Source organism: Mustela erminea, chromosome 9 (genome assembly GCF_009829155.1).
Source record: "Mustela erminea isolate mMusErm1 chromosome 9, mMusErm1.Pri, whole genome shotgun sequence".
Classification (NCBI taxonomy): Eukaryota; Metazoa; Chordata; class Mammalia; order Carnivora; family Mustelidae; genus Mustela; species Mustela erminea.
Window position 1 is genome coordinate 75,644,874 of NC_045622.1, and position 20,005 is coordinate 75,664,878.

The 20,005-nt window shown below is 37.8% G+C and overlaps 1 pseudogene; it reads right to left on the reverse strand.

Moving 5' to 3' along the window:
* Positions 1-9,985: 9,985 nt before the first annotated feature.
* LOC116599137 lies at positions 9,986-10,630 on the reverse strand (annotated as a pseudogene).
* Positions 10,631-20,005: the final 9,375 nt, after the last annotated feature.

Here is a 20,005-nt window from a genome sequence, read left to right on the forward strand (position 1 = left end):
AAGTATCTTGAATATAATATATGACATTTGGTTGAGAATAAAGAATAAGAAAAAAGGAAATATATTTTAAAATACTTTAGTATTAAAATCACTCCATTTTGCTCCAGTTTTTTTTTAAAGCTTTATTTATTATATATTTTAGAGAGAGACTGTGTGTGCAGGGGCAAGGGGAAGAGGGAGAGGTAGAGAGAGTTTCAGACAGATTCTGCATGGAACCTAGACCCCGACACAGGCTTGATCCTACAACCCTGAGATCAGGACTTCAAGAGCCAGTCACCCAATCGACTGCACCATCCAGGCGCCCCCAGTTTCTTTTCTTTTTTTTTTAATGTGCTATTCCCACTTTGTGACCATAAATCCTAATATATCAGCACTGTGTGGGTTTCAAGACTTTGATTACATGGTGCATCGTTTCTCTGTGTTCTGTGTTTGGTCAGTGGTGGTGGTGGAACATTTTGGATCTAGAAATTAAAAAGGTACATCAAATTGGAAGGCACAGACCTCTCAGAATTGTCTTTCTTCAATCCAAAATAGAAACTTCCTGTTTGGAATATTACCTAATATACTTACATAAAGTGCCTTAAGCCTCAAGCATGAGATATAAATTATTCTAGAATTTTACATCATCCGATCCTGATCATGGGGCAAGTCAGTCTTTTATATCTCTATTCCCTCATATATCAGTTGGGAAAAATAAAAATAAGAATGTTATCTCACAGATTGTTATAAAGAGAAGTGACTTTACCATGACATCAATAAAGGATAAATTTCAAAGACTCATGAACACAAGTTCATTCCAAATTCAGTATCTAATTTTGTATTAGTAATTTTGTATTTTTATTGTTTTTCTTAAAAATAGCCTTCCAAATTGACTACTTTCAGGCCTGATAATATCTGGATCTGCCTCTGGTTACAGAGATGACATGAGATATTAAGTAAATATAAAGCTTTAGGGAAGTGTCTAATATAGAGAAGAAAGAGAGAGGAGGTGTCGGGGAGGAGAGAGAGAAATTTTAAGGGAATTCATTCTCATGATTGCGGAGGTTGGCAAATCAAAATCTAAGCAGGACAGCAGGCTGGAAACAGAAGTCAATATTGCAATCTTTGGGTTAACATCTGTAGGTCAGGCTGATAGGCTGTAATTCAGGAAGAACTTCTATGTTACAGTTTAGAGGCAGAATCCCTTTGTTTCTAGTTAACCTCAGTTTTGCTCTCCAGGCCTTCAGTCGATTAGAGGAGGCCCACTCACATTATCATGGGTGATCTTTTAAATATTAAATGATAGCTACAGAACACCTTCACAACAACATCCAGACTGGAGTCTGAGCAAACAACTGGGCACTACAGCCTAGCCAAGCTGACACATATAAATTAACTACCAACCAGAGTAAGTGCTCAACAAAACAAAGTACTCTGCAAAGTCCTGATTAATTTTTCTTCTCCTCCTCTTCCTCATCCTTCTTCATTGCCTTATTATAGCCTATATTTCTAGAACAGTACCTGGAATTTGAACATTTCTCAAAAAAAATCTTTTGGGAAAATGAATGTGTTAAGAAATGCAAGAATGAATGAATAAATAAATAGAAGTGTATTTGCCAGCAATTAGATGATACGGACTGTTCAAAAGAGCTAGCAGAGTTAAGTCCAATGAGTTTGGCTGGATGGCGTACCAGATAAAGAAAAATGGAGTCTGGTGTACATTCTGTTTTGCCCTGGTCCAGGGTGTCAGGTCTTAATACATGGTTATGAAGTAAAGTTTGAAATCTGAGGAACAAGTGATAAATCCTACAATTTCTATATTACTTACTCAAGGCAAAAGTAGCCTTTCCTTATCCAACATTTACTATTCCCTGATATTGCTAAAATGTAGCTGGATTTGACCTCAAGACCATTGCAAATATTTTTCCTCTGATCTAGACTATCTAAAATACAAGGCAACATTCAGTTTCTTGCCCTTATCTTTATCTTTCTTTCATTCCATGCTCAAAGAAGTCAGTCTAATTTTCACCTTTTTCTCACTCTTGCCTACCTCTCAATTTGAAGGGTGTTCATTCTTCACCAGGCAGTCACAGAATGGAAAGTGGCAGGCAGAAGAACTATGTCCTAAAATTCAATAAACACTTCTCTCTTATGCAGGGGAAATGTATAAGCTTGTCTTCAGAGGGTAAGGCAAAAAAGGATTCAAAGAAATCCACTTTCCTTTCTTTCCATGATTCTACTGCAGTGCCCGTGCTAACACCAGGAATCAAATCATTCTGTTTTCCTACACTCTTAATAAATCAGACTCCTCTGGAGGTCAAAGATGAAAGTGGTATCTATTTGCATCTCAGTTTCAATCTCTGCTCGGTAGCTTGCTTCAGAATGGTTCTTCCTGGGAACATGTGTATCCTGATCAAAATGCCAATTACATTTGTTCCTTCAGCATTATCAGACAAGACTTCTTGCCCCCATATTGTGAGTGCTTTGTGTATCTGACTTCTAATTTACACATATCAGACACCAACTTCACAGTGAGTGTGAAGTCTCACAAGTGACAGAAACAAGGCAAACTCTCCACATATATCTGGGCCAACTATCCCTTCTCAGTGTATTTTACACCATTTGAATGGGACATGGTTATGGAAAACCAGTTAAGATCTAAAGACCAAAGCAGTCATTGGAGATAGATTCTCCATTCCTCTGTAAATTGAACTTGTGGACCTTAAAAGGTAAATGTATTTTGAGGAATTTGTCCATTCCTTTATTTCTTCATTTTTTTATGAGAACTCTACCCTCCCCCCACCCCCACACACATGAACACCCAGAGGTGTGGACCTTCAAAGTCATCTGATAATATATATCCACAACTCCTGGATATATTTGTTTGAGTAGTGGTGAGTATTTGACCCAGTCTGGGCAAATTGGATTTTCTTTACAGGAATTTGGAAATGTAATTCTCAGACATTAGTTTACTTTCTTTTGTTCATTTGAACTATGAACTAATATAAAGCCAGGGTTGGGGTAGCCGTTGCTTGAAACACTAGTAAGACATGAACTGCAGAGCGAGAATGATCTAGACAAAAACATCATGCCATTTCCAAAGAAATAGCCATGGTATGTGATAATTTTCTAGTTCCTGGTCCCAAGCCTCAGAGAGGTCATGGCTGTATTTTCTGTGCATCTATAAGATGACACCTTTGCCTTTATTATGATTATTCCTTATATATAAGTTAATATAAGTGGATTTCTGTTTCTTATCACCAAAAATATCTTGATCAAAATATTCTATGGAATCCATAGTGACCAAAGTTAGTGCATTTATTATGGAATCATTGATTTGCTATAAAAAAAAATCATTACGTGCATATTGTGTCTAGAAACTGCTGGGTGCCAAGGGAAGAAGATGGAAAAAATATTCATTTTCAATTGTGAGGAAAGAGATGAACAACATTGACTGAGTGACTAGGATATACTAGTGTTTCAAATGCATTTAAAATAATTTCTCACAGAAATTGTGCAATGTGAAAGGCTTAGTTATTCTCTTTTTAAGGTGAGTATTTATTGAATACCTACAACTTTTCATAGTTTGTTCTTAAAGCTGGGAATAAGGTACTGAACAAAATAGCACATCCTCAGCAACTGAGGATTTTATATTCTAGTGGAATAGATATAAACAAAAAATCTCAAGTAATACATACACTGTGGGAAAAAAGCAGAATATTGTGATGGAGAATGAGCAGGATTGTATTTAGCTATGTGTGAGGACAAGTGGAGGAGAAGCAACATTAAAAAGGATGGCCAGGTGACATCTGAGGTGAGACCTGATTTACAATAAAGTTTCACCACAGCAACAACATCCCAGGCAGAGAAAATAATAAGTGCCAGAGCCACTGAGGCAGGAACAAGTCTAGTGTGTTCAGGCAGTAGAACTCAGGCCAGAGTGGCTGAGGCATAAGAAACAGAGAAGAGCAATGTGAGGTGAAGTTGGGGAGAGGGGAGGCAGCAACCATCCAGAGCCTTGCAGACAGCCGTAAAGAATTTGGACTTAATTCTATGTGTAGTGGAAAACCATTAGAGAATTTTAAGGAAAGGAGCAATATGATCATTTGTGTTCTTGTAAGATTTTGGTAGAGAGTAGCCTGAGGTGTTCAAGAGAAGGAGATGGAAGAGCGGTTAAGAAGGGACTTCGGGGGTGCCTGGGTGGCTCAGTGGGTTAAGCTTCTGCCTTTGGCTCAGGTCATGGTCTAAGGGTCCTGGGATCAAGCCCCACATTGGTCTCTCTGCTCAGCATGGAGCCTGCTCCCCGCTCTCTCTCCGCCTGCTTCCCCCTCTCCCCCTGCTGCTCTGCCTACTTGTGATCAATGTCTCTCCCTCTCTGTCAAATAAATAAATTAATTAAAAAAAAAAGAAGATGCTTCAGGTGATGAGGGGTGATGGTAGCCTGGCAAGGATAGTGGAAGCAGAAATATAAAGAGGCATGTGGATTAGATACATATTTTTGGAATCTGACTAGACTTACTAATGGATTCATGAGGGGCAAGCAAGAAAGAGGAAACAACAGTGACTCCCAGCTATTGACTTTTGCAACCTTGTTAAGTGCCCTTAAAAATGGAGGAAAACTGGGAGAGAGATGAGCTTTGCGTGTTAGAAGATGATGGTGAAGAAATAAACAGAATCGAGTGTTCTCTTTGGGCAGGTTATGTTTGAGCTGCCTAGTAAACATCTCAGTGAGATGCCAGGGAGGCAACTGGGCATACGAGCAAGGAGCACAAGAAACAGGTTAAGCCTGAAGAAATTGACTTGAGAGACAGATCTAGATGAAAGGCCAGGACTGTGTTAGTAAATGCAGAAGAGTTGTTACCAGCAAGAGAAGGAAACTCTCTCATGCTTCTCTGATTTTCTCTCTCCCTCAGCCTGTATATGTGAAGGATATTATGAAGTAAGATCATTTTTTAGGATGATAACAAAGTGAATTAGTCAGAAAAGTAAGTGGGACTGATAAGTAACACTCAGTGCCTAGACGGAATTAACGAATTACAAGTGACTACATCTAGCCTGCTTGGATGATTTTTTTCAGTAATATAAATTGCTCCAATGCAGGATAGAATAGGCAGATTGGGGGCGCCTGGGTGGCTCAGTGGGTTAAGCCTCTGCCTTTGGCTAGGGTCATGGTCTCAGGGTCCTGGGATTAAGCCTGCATCAGGCTCTCTGCTCAGCGGGGGGCCTGCTTCCCCCTTTCTCTCTCTGCCTGCCTCTCTGCCTACTTGTGATCTCTCTCTGTCAAACAAATAAATAAAATCTTAAAAAAAAAAAAAAAAGAATAGGTGGATTGTTAGGTTCACCAGAGTTTGAAGTTTTTTCCATTAGAGTATTTTGGAGGAAGAACTAGGAAGGGAGTTGATTATGTGTAGAAATGATTGACCCTGTGGTAGAACATGGAATCCAGTTGGTTAACAAATGTGTTATATATTTTTGTAGTAATGTTCCCTAATTTGTTGTGGTCTCCTCCACACTGAAAATGGCCGTTTGACTTCCTTTGGTTAACAAAAGGCTTGAAAAGCATTTGATCATTGGGTCTTGACCTATCCGTGCTCTTGGGATATTGCCATCACCTCGATATGAATAAGCTTTCATTATCCTATTGGGAGGATGAAAATTACAAGACTTAGTCACTCTTGTCATGCCTGCCAACAACCAGCCTACTGCTAGGTATATGAGTAAGGTCATCCAAGACCAGCCAAGTCTCAGTCAACTAACCAATTGACTGCAAACCCACAAACAAAATCAAGTAATATCAGTTGGGCCCAGACCAGACCAGAGGAACCCCCACGCAGAATTGTGAGCCCAATAAATCGTCTGTTGCACAGCAATAGATACTAGTACAAATGATGGATGGTGAGGAGAGGTAAATGGATTGGAGGTTTGAGAAAGAGGGAAGGATTGGTAAGATGAGAGTATAAAAATAAATGTGTTGGGAAGATGAAAAAATTTCCAGAGATAGACAGTGGTAATTGTTGTACAACAACGTGAATGTACCCCATGACACAGAACTCTGTACACTTAAAAATGGTTAAAATGGCAAATTTTGTGTTATCTATTTTTACCACAATTAAAAAACAAGATTAAAAAAACAAATGAGTCAGAAAATAGATTTTATTATTATTTTTTTCTATTAAAGAAATCGAGCTTCAATGTAGAGAATAATTTGCTTGAAGTTACACAAACAGGAAATGGAAAAACTATGAATAGCAACAAGACTTCCCTTCTCTGACATTTGTGGCAGAGCAGAAAGAACACCAGACCTCACTGAGCATTCATAGATTTTATGTTAGTTGGCATGAATTTTAAGGATCATCTAGACCATCCTCTTAGTTTATAAATGAAGTAACACATATATTTGTGTCATTGCATGCCACTTAATTTACTTGATTTACTGAATACTTCCTGGACACACCCTCTGCGCCTGGCATGTGCTCCTCAGTGAGTATCCAGCTCATAGAGGTTCATGGAGCTTTCCCTCATGATGACAAATTCTAAACCAAAAAGTCATAAAAAAAATCGCACAATTACAAGTTATGTTAAGCACTCTGAAGGAAAAATACAGAGGAATTCGTGAATATATATCAGTGAGACCTCATTTTTGGTGGTGGCGGGAATCAGGGAAATCTTCCCCCAAGGAGTGACTTAGGCTGAGACTGGAAGGATTTGTAGGGGTTTTGGAGGAGAAATCTTTCTGTGCCTCAATTTCCTCATCTGTAATATGAGGGGAATTGGACTAAATTCTCTTCCAGATCTAAAATGAATTATTCACTAAATTTAGAGATAGGGGATTTAAGTTTGACTGGAAAACAGATGTGACCATGATTCAGGAAGTTGCTGGTTTTTACATTCATGTGGATTGTTTATTACATAGTTCAGTAAGAAAAGATACTTAAAACTGGTATTTGGGCACCCAATCTTTTTTCAATATGTTCGAATCAAATCCCTTACCTTGGGCTGAGTTCTCATGGGATTTTCATGGTATCTTTTAATCAAAACTTAAGCATACACTATATAATGGCTCCAGACTTCTTTTTCAATATACACAGAGGGACTAGAGGAGTTATTTCCTTTGCCATATAAAATCATCTCTCCAATGGAAAATATGTTTCAAATTAGGCACCGAGTCCACGAATGAGTGCAGTGTGAATGTTCTATGTCAAAATGTAAAAGATTATTAGAAATGAGAAATGTACATTTTATGTATTTATGCTAAACTCTGGATTCATTCTCTTTGGAAATATTAGCATCTCAATCCCCAGCTGGGCAAAACCACCTTATTTTAGCTTACCGTTCTTTTCAAGGAAAAATGTGGGGGGAAAAGTTGCTTCAGAGGCTGCTATTGAGATGTGACCACAGTGGTTTTGAAGCTATGCTCTTTGGAGATTATGAGCTCCTCGAACCAAGCTGGAGCATTCTGCCTCCAAGTGAGCAAGAATTTTCTGAGACAAGTATTGGCTCAAATTTTAAGATTTCTTCCATATATATTTCTTGATAATTTGATACTTTCTACAGTATCTGTCTTTAAAAAAAGGAATGATTGAGGAACAAGCATGTAGGAAAACAGAAATGGAAATTCATGCTTGCTCTGATGGCCTGTCTGCCCCAACTCCCAACCCTAGGACACTACTGATTCTGACTTCTTGGCAGACATATAATAAAGTCATATTTTTTACTAAAAATTATGTCTAGTTCAAATGACATAATTTAATATATAAACATTCTATACACTATACACATACACACACAACACACTAAAATCTCATCAAGATTTCCTGGTATTCCAAGGGAAACGGGAGAAAACCATCAGCTTAATTGATAGGGGCCTTTTCAATTCTAGCGTAACTCTTCACAAACAAACATTGATCTGGGTATCTACTTTTTTAGGAGATAACTGTTCTTATAATCAGTTTTACAGAGAGTGACATGAAGACCCAGAAGAGAACTGTCTTGCCTGTGCGCACACACAATGTTTGATGTAAGGATCAGAAGTCAGGAAATGTTGAGAACAGCTTTTCCCCATGAAAATTTCCCTGTTAATTGCCTGTTGTTTGAATTTGGTCAAGCATCAGCCAGGTCCCTATCATAAGGCACGGACTGTACATTTGTGATAGCAAAGAGGAATAGCAAACTTGTCAAAATTTTGCCTAATTCCTCTACTCTCTTACTCTTCCTGGAGGAAACTGGGAGTCCCCCGGCGAAGAAATGTCCACTGGGAACTTGAAATCGAGTCTCCACCACAGGCCAATAGGGAGTGGTAGAGCTTTACAAGGGGCTATAGCCCAACCTGCCCGATTACTGAAGTCCTAAATGTCAGGGACAGACTCTGAAATGATATATAATGTGAAAAGGCAAGATAGGATATCAAGTCAGTATATCAAACCCAGAAAGGAGACGTGGTTGTTAAAAACAGAACATATAAATTGGGAACACACAAGCAAGAGGTCATTGGCTTAATCTCCAACCATGAGTTTTTGCCTAGGACAACTTTAACATTGGTCACATACTTGTCAAGGTCAGTGCATCAGTGTGAGAGTGTGAGAAGATTAAGATGTCCTGAAAATTAATGAATATTGTTTCTGTGGTTTCTTCCAAAATAAGCTTTTCCCTCTAGGTTTAGAAATACCGTTGGATCAATATTTGGAATAGAAAGAGTGACACCACTATGTAATAAGTTCCTTGGCATTTGACACACTAACCAGATCTCTTTATTAAACGATGTTGAAGCATGCTTATTGATGACGACAAGAGGCTATGATGTCCCTATTATAATATCCAAAATTATTTCATCAAGGAAAAATTAACTTATGCATAGTGGGGTTTTCATATACCTCGTGATATCATGGTTCTTGGATAATATTTATGCTACAGATAATCTTTCAAGCAAATTGCTTGTTTAACCAGAACATCCTATCATACACTAATCTGGGTTATTAGACTTTGAAAAAAAATGTTTTAGTTTTCCAAACTCCTGAATCATTCATTGTTTTATTCTTCAACAGGCACTTATTGGGTACTTAAGATATTCCAGGAACTGGGTAGGGACTGAAGTTTAAAGACAAATAGATACAGTTTCTAGACTCAAGTCATTTGCCCTTTAGTGGCAGAAAGAAGTGAGCCACCAATGTAATCCAGAATGAAATGTCCTGTGTTAGAGGTAGACACAAGATACTTCAGAAATGGGTAGGATAAGGAGTGTTGAGTTCATTCACTGCTGTGGTCTAATTAAGGAAAGACAGAACTGAGCCATTTTCCTCGAAATGATTAGGCAAAAATGGGGACACCTGAGGAATGGTATTTTGAGCAGAGAGAAAAGTATATGTAAACATCAGTAAACATGACAGGTAAATAATTCATAGTATATGGAGTGTATGGGAGTGCAGAGAAGAAGGGATAAGGCTAAGAAGTACCTTTGAAACAGATTAAATAGATCTTATATTCCTAGAAAATGTGGGGCTTTTGGGGGTGTGTGTACATATTCACATCCATGTGTGAAAATATAAGAATGCGCCTCACCATGTTGATTTAATGGAAAATTAATATTTTATTAGGAGGGCTATATATATATTTCTACTTGCCTTCAGTGGTGATGGAGAGTTTTCATCTCAGAATGCTGAAAAAGCAAGCATTGTATGTGGCATGAAGAGGAGGCATGCCCTTTGCAGTCAGATTGGCGTTTAAATTTCATTTCCTTTACTTCTTGGCTCTGTAACCTTGAGAAAACCACTAAATTGTTCGAAGTTGAAATACAAGGTTGTTATGAGTTGGAAGTTTAATAAAATAGAAAGATTTTATCCTAGGGTTTGCAATAGGTATGAATTGTTAATTATGTATTTTTCACATGAGTGTCCTTTTATCTCCAAATACTAAGTATGTTTTTTAATTTTGCAATTTTGTCTTTTTTTTTTTTACACATACAAAAGGAAAAGAACCTTGATTACTTATATAGAATGGCCTCTTATGCTTTTTATGCTTTCTTGCCAGATGCCTTCGGAGCAGGAGCTTTCTGGTCTGGAGATTTCTGACCTTCCTGAGGCTTTGGAGACACTGCATTCTGGCCTGCAGCTTTCAGGGCAGGAACCTTCTGGGCTGGAGACTTCTTGCCAGCAGTGGCCATTTTTTTTTTTTTCTTTTTTTTTTCTGGAAACTGCAGCAGCTGCCCCAGCAGTACCCTTAGCCGTGGATGCTTTTCTGAGAGAAACTCTCAGGAGAGCTGCTTTTGCAGCTTTCTGACATGGACCTTGATTATTCTGTTCCTCATTTTCTTTACTTTCATAACTTTATAATGATCAAAATTTGTCATCTTGGCTTTTCTTTCTCTGGCTTCATTCTATGTGGCCCATCTAGTAGCTTCCCATTTTGCACGGATACCTGCCTGCTGCCAGGCTTGTCAGACAAACGTCTGACTGACGCTGTGTGGAAATTTGAGGATGAAGTCAACTAGCTATATGGATTTGAAAGGTATAGCGGGTCTTCTTACCTGAGAGCAAGGTCCATCAGCCAAAACCCTATTCTGAGCAGTAACATTTACAATCCCGACCAACTTCCCTGTATGAGGCCCAGAGGAGATGTAGGTCAGCCAGCCAACCTCCATGAAGCACCTGAAAACCATGTTGGTGGGGAGGGAGGAAGAAGGCACTCCCTACTGTGCTCATGTCTATTTTGTAATTTTGTCAGTTTTCACTTTACTCTTTTTTTAAATTTAATTCCCAGTTAGTTAATATGCAGCGTAATATTAGTTTCAGTTGTACAATATAGGGATTCAACATTTCCATACAACACTTGGTGATCATCACAGTGAGTGCCCTCCTTAATCCCCATCACCTATTTCACCCATCCCCCCATCTACCTCCCTTTTGGTAACCACCAGTTTGTTCTCTATAGCTAAGAGTCTGTTTCTTGGTTTGCCTCTCGCTCTCTTTTTCTCTTTTATCCCCTTTGCTTATTTGTTTTGTTTCTTAAATTCCACATATGAGTGAAAGCATATGTCTTTATCTGATTTATTTTGCTTAGCATAATACTCTAGTTCCATCCATGTCAAACAAATCGCAAGATTTCATTCTTTTTGTGGCTGAGTAATATTCCAGTATGTGTGTGGGGTGTGTGTGTGTGTGTGTGTGTGTGTATGTCTCACTTCTTCTTTATCTGTTCATTAGTCAATGTACAGTTGGGCTCTTTCCATAACTTAGCTATTATAGATAATGCTGCTCTAAACATTGGGGGGCATATATCCCTTTGAATTAGTACTTTTGTATTCTTAGGTTAAATACCTAGTAGTGCAATTGCTTGTAGGGGAGCTCTGTTTTTAACTTTTGGAGGAAACTCCATACTATTTTCCAGAGTGGCTGCATCAGTTTGTGTTCCCATCAATAGTGTTTGAGGGTTCCTCTTTCTCCACATCCTCACCAACACCTGTTGTTTCTTGTGTCATTGATTTTAGTCTTTCTGACAGGCGTGAGGTGATATGTATTGTGGTTTTGGCTTGCATTTCCCAGATGATGAGCAATGTTGGGCATCTTTTCATGTGTCTGTTGGTCATCTGTATGTCTTCTTTAGAAAAACGTCTATTCATGTCTTCTGCCCATTTAAAAAATGATTTATTTATTTTTTCGAGAGAGAGAAGTGAGAGAGAGAGCGAGCACATGTGAGTGTGGGGGAGGAGCAAAGGGAGCGAATCTTTCAAGCAGCTTCCCTGCTGAGCACAGTCTGACATGAGTCTTGATCCACAACCTATGAGATTATGACCTGAGTTGAAACCAAGAGTTGGACGCTCAACCAACTGAGCCACCCAGGCACCCACTTCTGCCCATTTTTAATTGGATTATTCATTTTTGGGGTGTTGGGTTTTATAAGTTCCTTATGTGTTTTGTCATTTGCAAATATCTTCTCCCATTCAGGAGGTTGCCTTTTAGTCTTGTTGATTGTTTCCTTTGCTCTGCAGAAGCTTTTTATTTTGATGTAGTTCCAATAGTTTATTTTTGTTTTTGTTTACCTTTCTTCAAGGGACCTATCAAAAAGAAATTGCTATGGCCAATGTCAAAGAAGCTAATGCCTGTGTTCTCTTTTAGGATTTTTGTGATTTCAGGGTCTCACATTTAGGTCTTTTATCCATTTTTCTTGAAAGATTTTATTTATTTATTTGACAGAGAGAGATCACAAGTAGGCAGAGAGGCAGGCAGAGATTGGAGGAAGCAGGCTCCATGCTGAGCAGAGAGCCCGATCCCAGGACCCTGAGATCATGACCTGAGCCTAAGGCAGAAGCTTAACCCACTGAGCCACCCAGGTGCTCCTCTTTCATCTATTTTGAGCTAATTTTTGTGTATGGTGTAAGAAATTGGTCTGGTTTCATTTTTTTGCATGTGGTTGTCCAGTTTTCCCAACACCATTTGTTGAAGAGACTGTCTTTTTCCCATTGCATATTCCTTTCTGCTTTGTCAACGATTAATTGACCATATGATTGTGAGTTCATGTCTGGGTTTCCTGTTCAGTCCCATTGATTTTTGTGTCTATTTTTGTGCCTGTACCATACTGTTTTGATTACTACAACTTTGTAATATAATTTGAAGTCTAGAATTGTGATGCCCTCAGTTTTCATTTTTTTTCAAGGTTGCTTTGGCTATTTGGGATCTTTTGTGGTTCCATACACATTTTAGGATTGTTTGTTCAGTTTTGTGAAAAATGCTATTCGTATTTATATAGGGACTGCCTTTAATCTGTAGATTGCCTTAGTTAGTATAGATATTTTAACAATATTTTTTCTTTCAGTCCATGAGCATGGAATATCTTTCCATTTCTTTGTGTCATCTTCAATTTCTTTCATCAGTGTTTTACAGTTTTCAGAGTATAGGTCTCTCACCTCTTTAGCTAGGTCTATTCCTGGGTATCTTATTGCTTTTAGTGCAATTGTAAGTGGGATTGATTCTTTAATTTCTCTTTCTTCTGCTTCATTACTGATGTATAGAAATCAACAGATGTTTGTACATTGATTTTGGTGTCTCCAACTTTACTGAATTCACTTACCAGTTCTAGCAGGGTTTTTGTTTTGTTTTGTTTCTTTGTTTTTTGGAGTCTTTTTGAGTTTTCTATGTATAGTATCATGTCACCTGCAAATAGCGAGAGTTTTACTTCTTCCTTGCTGATTCAGATGCATTTTATTTCTTTTCATTGTCTGATTGTTGCAGCTAGGATTTTCAATACTATGCTGACTAAGAGTGGTGAGAGTGGACATCCTTGTCTTGTTCCTGAGTATAGAGGAAACGCTCTCAGTTTTTCCCCATTTAGGGTGATATTAGCTGTGGGTTTTTCACATATGACTTTTATGATATTGAGATATGTTCTCTCTAAACCTTTGTTGAGAGTTTTTTCTTTTTTAATCATGAAGAGATGTTGTACTTCGACAAATGCATTCCTGCATCTACTGAAATGATCATATGGTTTTTATCCTTTCTTTTATTAATGTGATGAATCATATGGGTTGATTTGCAAGTATGGAACCATTCTTCCAACCCAGGATTAAATCTCACTTGATCATGGTAAATTATTTTTTAATATATTGTTGGATTTGGTTTGCTAGTATTCTATTGAGAATTTTTGTATCCATGTTTATCAGCAATATTGACCTGTAATTCTCCTTTTTAGTGGGGTTTTTATCTGGTTTTGTTACCAGGTAATGCTGACCTTGTAGAATGAATTTAAGTTTTGCTGACTTTTCCTTTTTTTTTTTTTTTTGAATATTTGAGAAGAATAGATATTAACTCTTCTTTAAATATTTGATAGAATTCACCTGTGAAGCCATCTGGTCCTGGACTGACTTTTGTTTCTTTGGGAGGTTTTTTGTTGTTGTTGTTGTTGTTTTTAAGTTTTTATTTATTTGACAGACAGAGATCACAAGTGGGAGAGAGGCAGGCAGAGAGGGAGAGAGGAGGAAGCAGGCTCCCTGCTGAGCAGCGAGCCCGATGCAGGGCTTGATGCCAGGACCCTGGAATCATGACCTGAGCCCAAGGCAGAGGCTTTAACCCACTGAGCCACCCAGGAGCCCCTAATTTTTTTTTTTTATCCAAGGAAAATGAACTTCTCACATCCATCTCTGTCTAAAATCCCTCCCATTCAATGCCCCTGTGCCAGTCTGAATATCTAAAATCTTCCCTGTGTGCTGTTTTATTGATGCCTGCCTTCTTGAAATACACTGTATTTGCTAGACTTGTTCAACCCCTATCAAAACTAGTCCTCATTATTTTTTCTTGGTAAACTCAATGTTAAAAAGACTTGAAAATGTGTAATCTTTTACAGCTTAGATATTTGCATTTTGAGAGGAGGATTATATCAGTTCAATCTTGCTATATTTCAAGCAATGAAAACCCATTCACTAATTTTTGCTTTTGTTTGTTTGGTGGAAATAAGAGCTTTATTGGGATATAATTCATGTACCAAATAATTCAACCATTAAAGTACATGATTCCATGTTTTATAGTATATGCACCTAATTGTGCAACCATCACCACAATCAATTTTAGAATTTGGCTAACTTTTTAGAAAGGAGAATATGTTAGAAGGATATTAGGGATGCCAAGAAATGATGGCACCAGACTTGGAACAAGCCCAGATCCAAGAAAACACTATGTTGAAGAGATGGCTCACAACTGAGACATTCTGGTGGGGCACCACTGCTGTAATGGCAGTCTCAAATGGGCTCCTTGGGTTGTTGCTTACTTACCTCAGATTCCATGTCCTGGAAGAAAACTGTTTAGTAGGCTTTAATAACCACTTGATTATACCAAGCCTTCAAATGTAGGAAATAGGCAACTAGCTTTATCATCCCACATAGATTATACACAATGTAGGAGAAAGTTTTTCCACAAAAGACAAATAGAATAACTTAGGGCAAGAGACTATGTATTGAGACCCAAGTGACAAGTACCTACTATCAAGAATTGTTGGATATCAATATAAAACCAAGAATATAAAGTAATGGTGAAATTTCAGAATAAGAGGGATTCTTTTTTTAAGAGATACCTCATTGTACTTGGAACATTGATTACTTGGCCACCAAGTAAGACCAACTGGTTTGAGGAATTAGTTCCTCCAGACAATTCCAATGAATATGACAGACTTTGGCCAATGTGTAATTCCCTGCTTCCCCCCTCCTTTTTTTTTTTTTTTTTTTTTGCTTTCATTCTGAGCTCTATTGAAATGGTAAATTTCAAGAACCTGAAATTTACAGCTTAGATATTAGATATTAGCAGCCTGGTTCATAAGTCTCTTTCATCATTAGAGAGGAAATGAGTCAGGAATCCAAAAGATGCCTTCTTGTCACCAGCGATTTTCAACTCTTTTTCATGGTTATTGGTAAATAGCTTCCCACCTGGATGGGAGTTAGCGTTAAATGTTTCCACAGCCCCTTCAATTTTGATGTTCTGTGATTTCTTAACTTTTTAGTGAATTGTTACATGAAGAGCGAAAACTCCACAAGGAGTCACTAGATATCTATGGGAACTTTGCAAAACTTCAAAAAAGAACCCATAGTTAAAAATGCAATAGCACTAAACATGAACCAAGTTTTTCCAGGATGGTCAAATGAACCTCTACATAGCCAAATGTCAATATGTATAATTAGAATGTAGGAAATATTTTGGGGTAAAATTGCTTTTATTTTCCTTCAAATGAGTGGACAAGAGGCTCCTGGGATTTTTTTTTTTTTAAGATTTTTTTTATTTATTTATCAGAGAGAGAGAGAGGGGGAGAGAGCGAGCACAGGCAGACAGAATGGCAGAGGCTCCTGGGATTTTGATGTTTTCTTTCATAGTATTTGTTTTGGTATTTGTGAGGATATTGTACCTTCCCCAAGAAATGTGGTCACATATAAACTTAGAAGCCCAAAGCAAAGTTCAGACCATACCCTTAAAATGAACCAATGGTGTGTTTGTTTTCATCTTATGTGTTTATTTATTTTCAGGTTCATTCCAAAAGAGATTTGATATAGCTTAATAAAATACAGGCACAACAGTAAAATGGTACAAATAGTAAGAAGCATGGAAACAGAAACATGTCTTTATGTTACTCATTATGTATCAACTTTAGTCTATAAATACTAGTTTCCTTCCACTGCTTCAAGCAGTCCCAACAGTGGTCTAAGTGAAACCAGCAAGACTAATGCCTTTTTATTCAAGCACATTGACATGGATGACTGTGAGTTTTTTGCCTGTCATGGTGAAACTTCCAAGGTAAAAGTGGGAATTGCCCAAAGTAGACAGACCTGGGTATATTTTCAGGCTGCTGACTATGCAGCCTTATCAGAGGTACATACTGTATATACTGTACCCTAAGTCTTTCATCAGACTTAGCCACCCTCTGTCCCACCGCAAAAGGAGCCATCTTCCCTAACTAAATAGCTGGCAAATAGTCCAAATTAATATCTGGTAATACACTAAGAGATCTTTTTGGTATTTTCTCTTCCCTCCCCAAAGATAGGTCCAAATTTAACACTTAAAAGCCCAGCAGGGCAAAGATTGAACCTGTGGAGCACAGCTGGCATTTCTCTGGTCCTCTGGCTACCAGTCCAGTGTTTGCCTACATAGCGCCAACTCTCATGGAGAGATGGTGGCTGTCCTGGTAGGATGTTGAAGACCATAATTTTGAACAAGCAGAACTATATAGTACTCCTCATAATCATTCATACATACATTAATTATTAAGAACTTCTATGTGTCAGACACTGTGTGGGGCACTGAAGGTATAAAGACGGACAGAGATTTGAACCTTGGTTTTGAAGAGCTGGCAGATTGGTGGTAGAAGCAGGTAAATAAATATGCCTCACATCAGTGTACTACCATAATTATGGTAGTTGGGGGGGGGGAATAAAGAAAAATCCTTAAGCATGCCTGAGATGACTAAGGACGACTTTTCATCTGTGTTTTGAAAGGAACATGAATTTGGCTAAGTGGAAAACTTTCTGTGCAGGGAAGAGCTGGGCTAAGGCAGAGATTAATTGAAGCTAAAGACTTACTTGGCAAACTTTATAGCGGGTAGGATTATAACAGTTTCGAGCTGGAGCTAGGCTTCCTGGGTTCATAAACTAATGCCTGTTGATTGTGGACCATGGGAGCTTTGTTTAGTCTCTCTGTACCTTAGTTTCTTCATCTGTAAAATACTCTATAGGTTTGCTGGCAGAATTAGAACAATTTCCAGTACATAATAAGATTCCATTTGTGTTAGCTGTTGTAGTCTCACTATGGTTGGGCACAGGACATGGGGAAGGCATGGTGGGACTCGAGTCTCCAGCGGCAGGCAGGAAGCAGGCAGTAAAGACTTTTCAAACCTGAAAAGCTTGGCCATACACCCCAAGGAATTCGCCATTATGAATTGTCAATCAATCAGAAAGTCATATGGCCAATCATTTCTCCATTTATAAATGGTTTAATGGAAAATCAGACCAGAATCCAGAGCATGTATATACTATGAGAATGCATAGACTGTGCTTACTTGGGCCGTGGGCGATCTTTAGTTTGAGCGAATCTTTTCAGTGTTGTAAATAGATGTCCTCAGGTGAAAGGTGTGTTATCTGCTCTAACAATTAGGTTAGAGAGAAAGACAATCTCCAGAACTTTAGTTCAGATGAATGGGGTGAAGTCGGTCATGTGACCCAAGTGATGTATCATCCTTTAATTGCTGAGCTAATAAAATGTATGTATGCTTTGAAAGAGTTCCCATGTGCCTGCAAAATGCATACTTGAAAAGTGATCAGAACCTGTAGTACCTTGCTCTGGCCTCTAACATAACGTATGTTCTTCTATTAATACCTTATTAATAATTACTTAGCCACCAACAGCTTATTTTTAATGGACTTATTAGAGATGATAAAAGAAAAATAAACAAAACTGACAGTTCATAATTTTTGAGCTTAAATTTTAATAATGTATATAATACATTAAATATTATATATACTATAAAAGACTTTATAAAGGCAGGATCACACTGCATATTCTTTTTTTTCTTTTTTTAAAAGATTTATTTATTTATTTATTTGACAGAGAGAGAGAGATCACAAGTAGGCAGAGAGGCAGGCAGAGGGAGAGGGAGAAGCAGGCTCCCCGCTGAGCAGAGAGCCCGATGAGAGGCTCTATCCCAGGACCTTGAGATCATGACCTGAGCCGAAGGCAGAGGCTTAACCCACTGAGTCACCCAAGCTCCCCACACTGCATATTCTATATTTAACATGATTTTCTCTTTCTTAACACTGCAGTGTGAGCACTTTCCTGCATTTTCAAATATTCTATCTTCAATTTAACAGTTGCAGACAGTTTCATCATCCAGCTATAGTATAATTTCCCTAATTCCTGGATGTTTACTTAGATTCCAAATTTTTTCTTTTATAAAATAGTGTATAAAAACAAACATTCTTATAGCTCTATCTTTGCCCAGGTCTATGATTTTTTTTCTTCAGGATAATTCACAGGAAGCAGTTCTCAAGCTTTCACAAGGCCGGATTTCACTGCAACCCTTCACCCTGGGTTCTTCTAGAACTTTCCTCAGAAATGAGTGCCTTTAGTGTACTGATGCAAGGCTTGCCACAAACGCCTTGACAGTGGGTGGGAGGAGAGCAGTTTCACTGAAAGATCGTTTTGTCCTGTGTGAATGAGATGACAGGCCATTCCCTGCTATCTCAGGGCCTAGGGACTGCAGAGAAGGTGGTTTCAAAGGACTCCATTAGGAGCACGGTCTTGCGCAGAAGCCTGTCCTCTCAGCATTACTCAAGAATTTCCACTTTAAAACAACAACTGCTTTTCAGTTTGCAATTCTACAGCCAGAGAATGAGAACAAAATGAAAGTCTTAATCCTTAATGAGGGTTTATGACACTAAAATGTTTTTGAGTGTATTCCTTAATATCATTATGTTTTAAATGGAAACCCGTTTTTGTTTCCTTTGACAGACATAAAGAATTATAGAAAGATTTCCTTTTCAAACCAAATGGAAGAACTTGGGTAACTGAAGGGAAAAACCAAATGATCAGAGTGATTGACCCAGAGCTCTTTTCTCTATAAAAATTTTCACATTTTCCTTTGAGAAAAATACAGTTGTATGGAAATAGATGATAACTTTATTATTATAAATATGTATATTTATTTATAAAACACGTTGGACCTGTTGACAGAATTAAAAACAACACATTTTTTTTGTTATAGAAAATAATGCTTGTCACTGTCAGGAAAGATTAAGGAACAAGATAGAGTCAATTCTACCATCCAGAGATAACCATTGTTAACGTTTTCCTTGTTAAGTACATTAAGATAAAATAAAAATAGGATAAATTAATCACTGTTTAATATCTAATTTTCGCTTAGCAACAAATTAAAAGTGTCTTTTAAGAAATTAAGTGTTCGCTCATTTTATTTCATTGTATTGATTTATCCAATCCTCTAGATTACATTAAGCTGGATTTAAAAAAAACCACTATTATATACACTGCTGCTCTGACCATTTTGTAGCTGTATTTTGTTCAAACCTCTAATTGTTTCTTGAGAAAATTGTGTCCAAGAAGATTGTACCAATTCACTCACCAGCCATATGAGTGTTTTTGCCACACTCTTGTCAGCATTGTCTATTATTAAAAACAAACAAAATCCTTACAAAATAGCAAACCTTTGCTATTTTAATTTACATTTCTTTTATTGTAAATGAGCACACAAATTTGTCCTTTGGGGTCATTATTTGCAATCACTCACCACTGAAAGGAATAATTGTTTTATCAATTTACTCTTCTGAATGTCATTTCATTGGATATACTGTTAAATCACAGCTAGAGAGAATATTTCATCTTCAAACATTAATTATAGGTGGGGGAGGAGAGAGAGAGAGAGAGAGAAGTTATATAACTATCATTATGTAATGATTATACTGTATATAATTACTAATGGTCTATATCTCCTAAAACTGAAGCCGCCAGGCGTTAAAATGGTTCCAAGGTTAGTGCCAGTAAATTAGGGTGGGAAT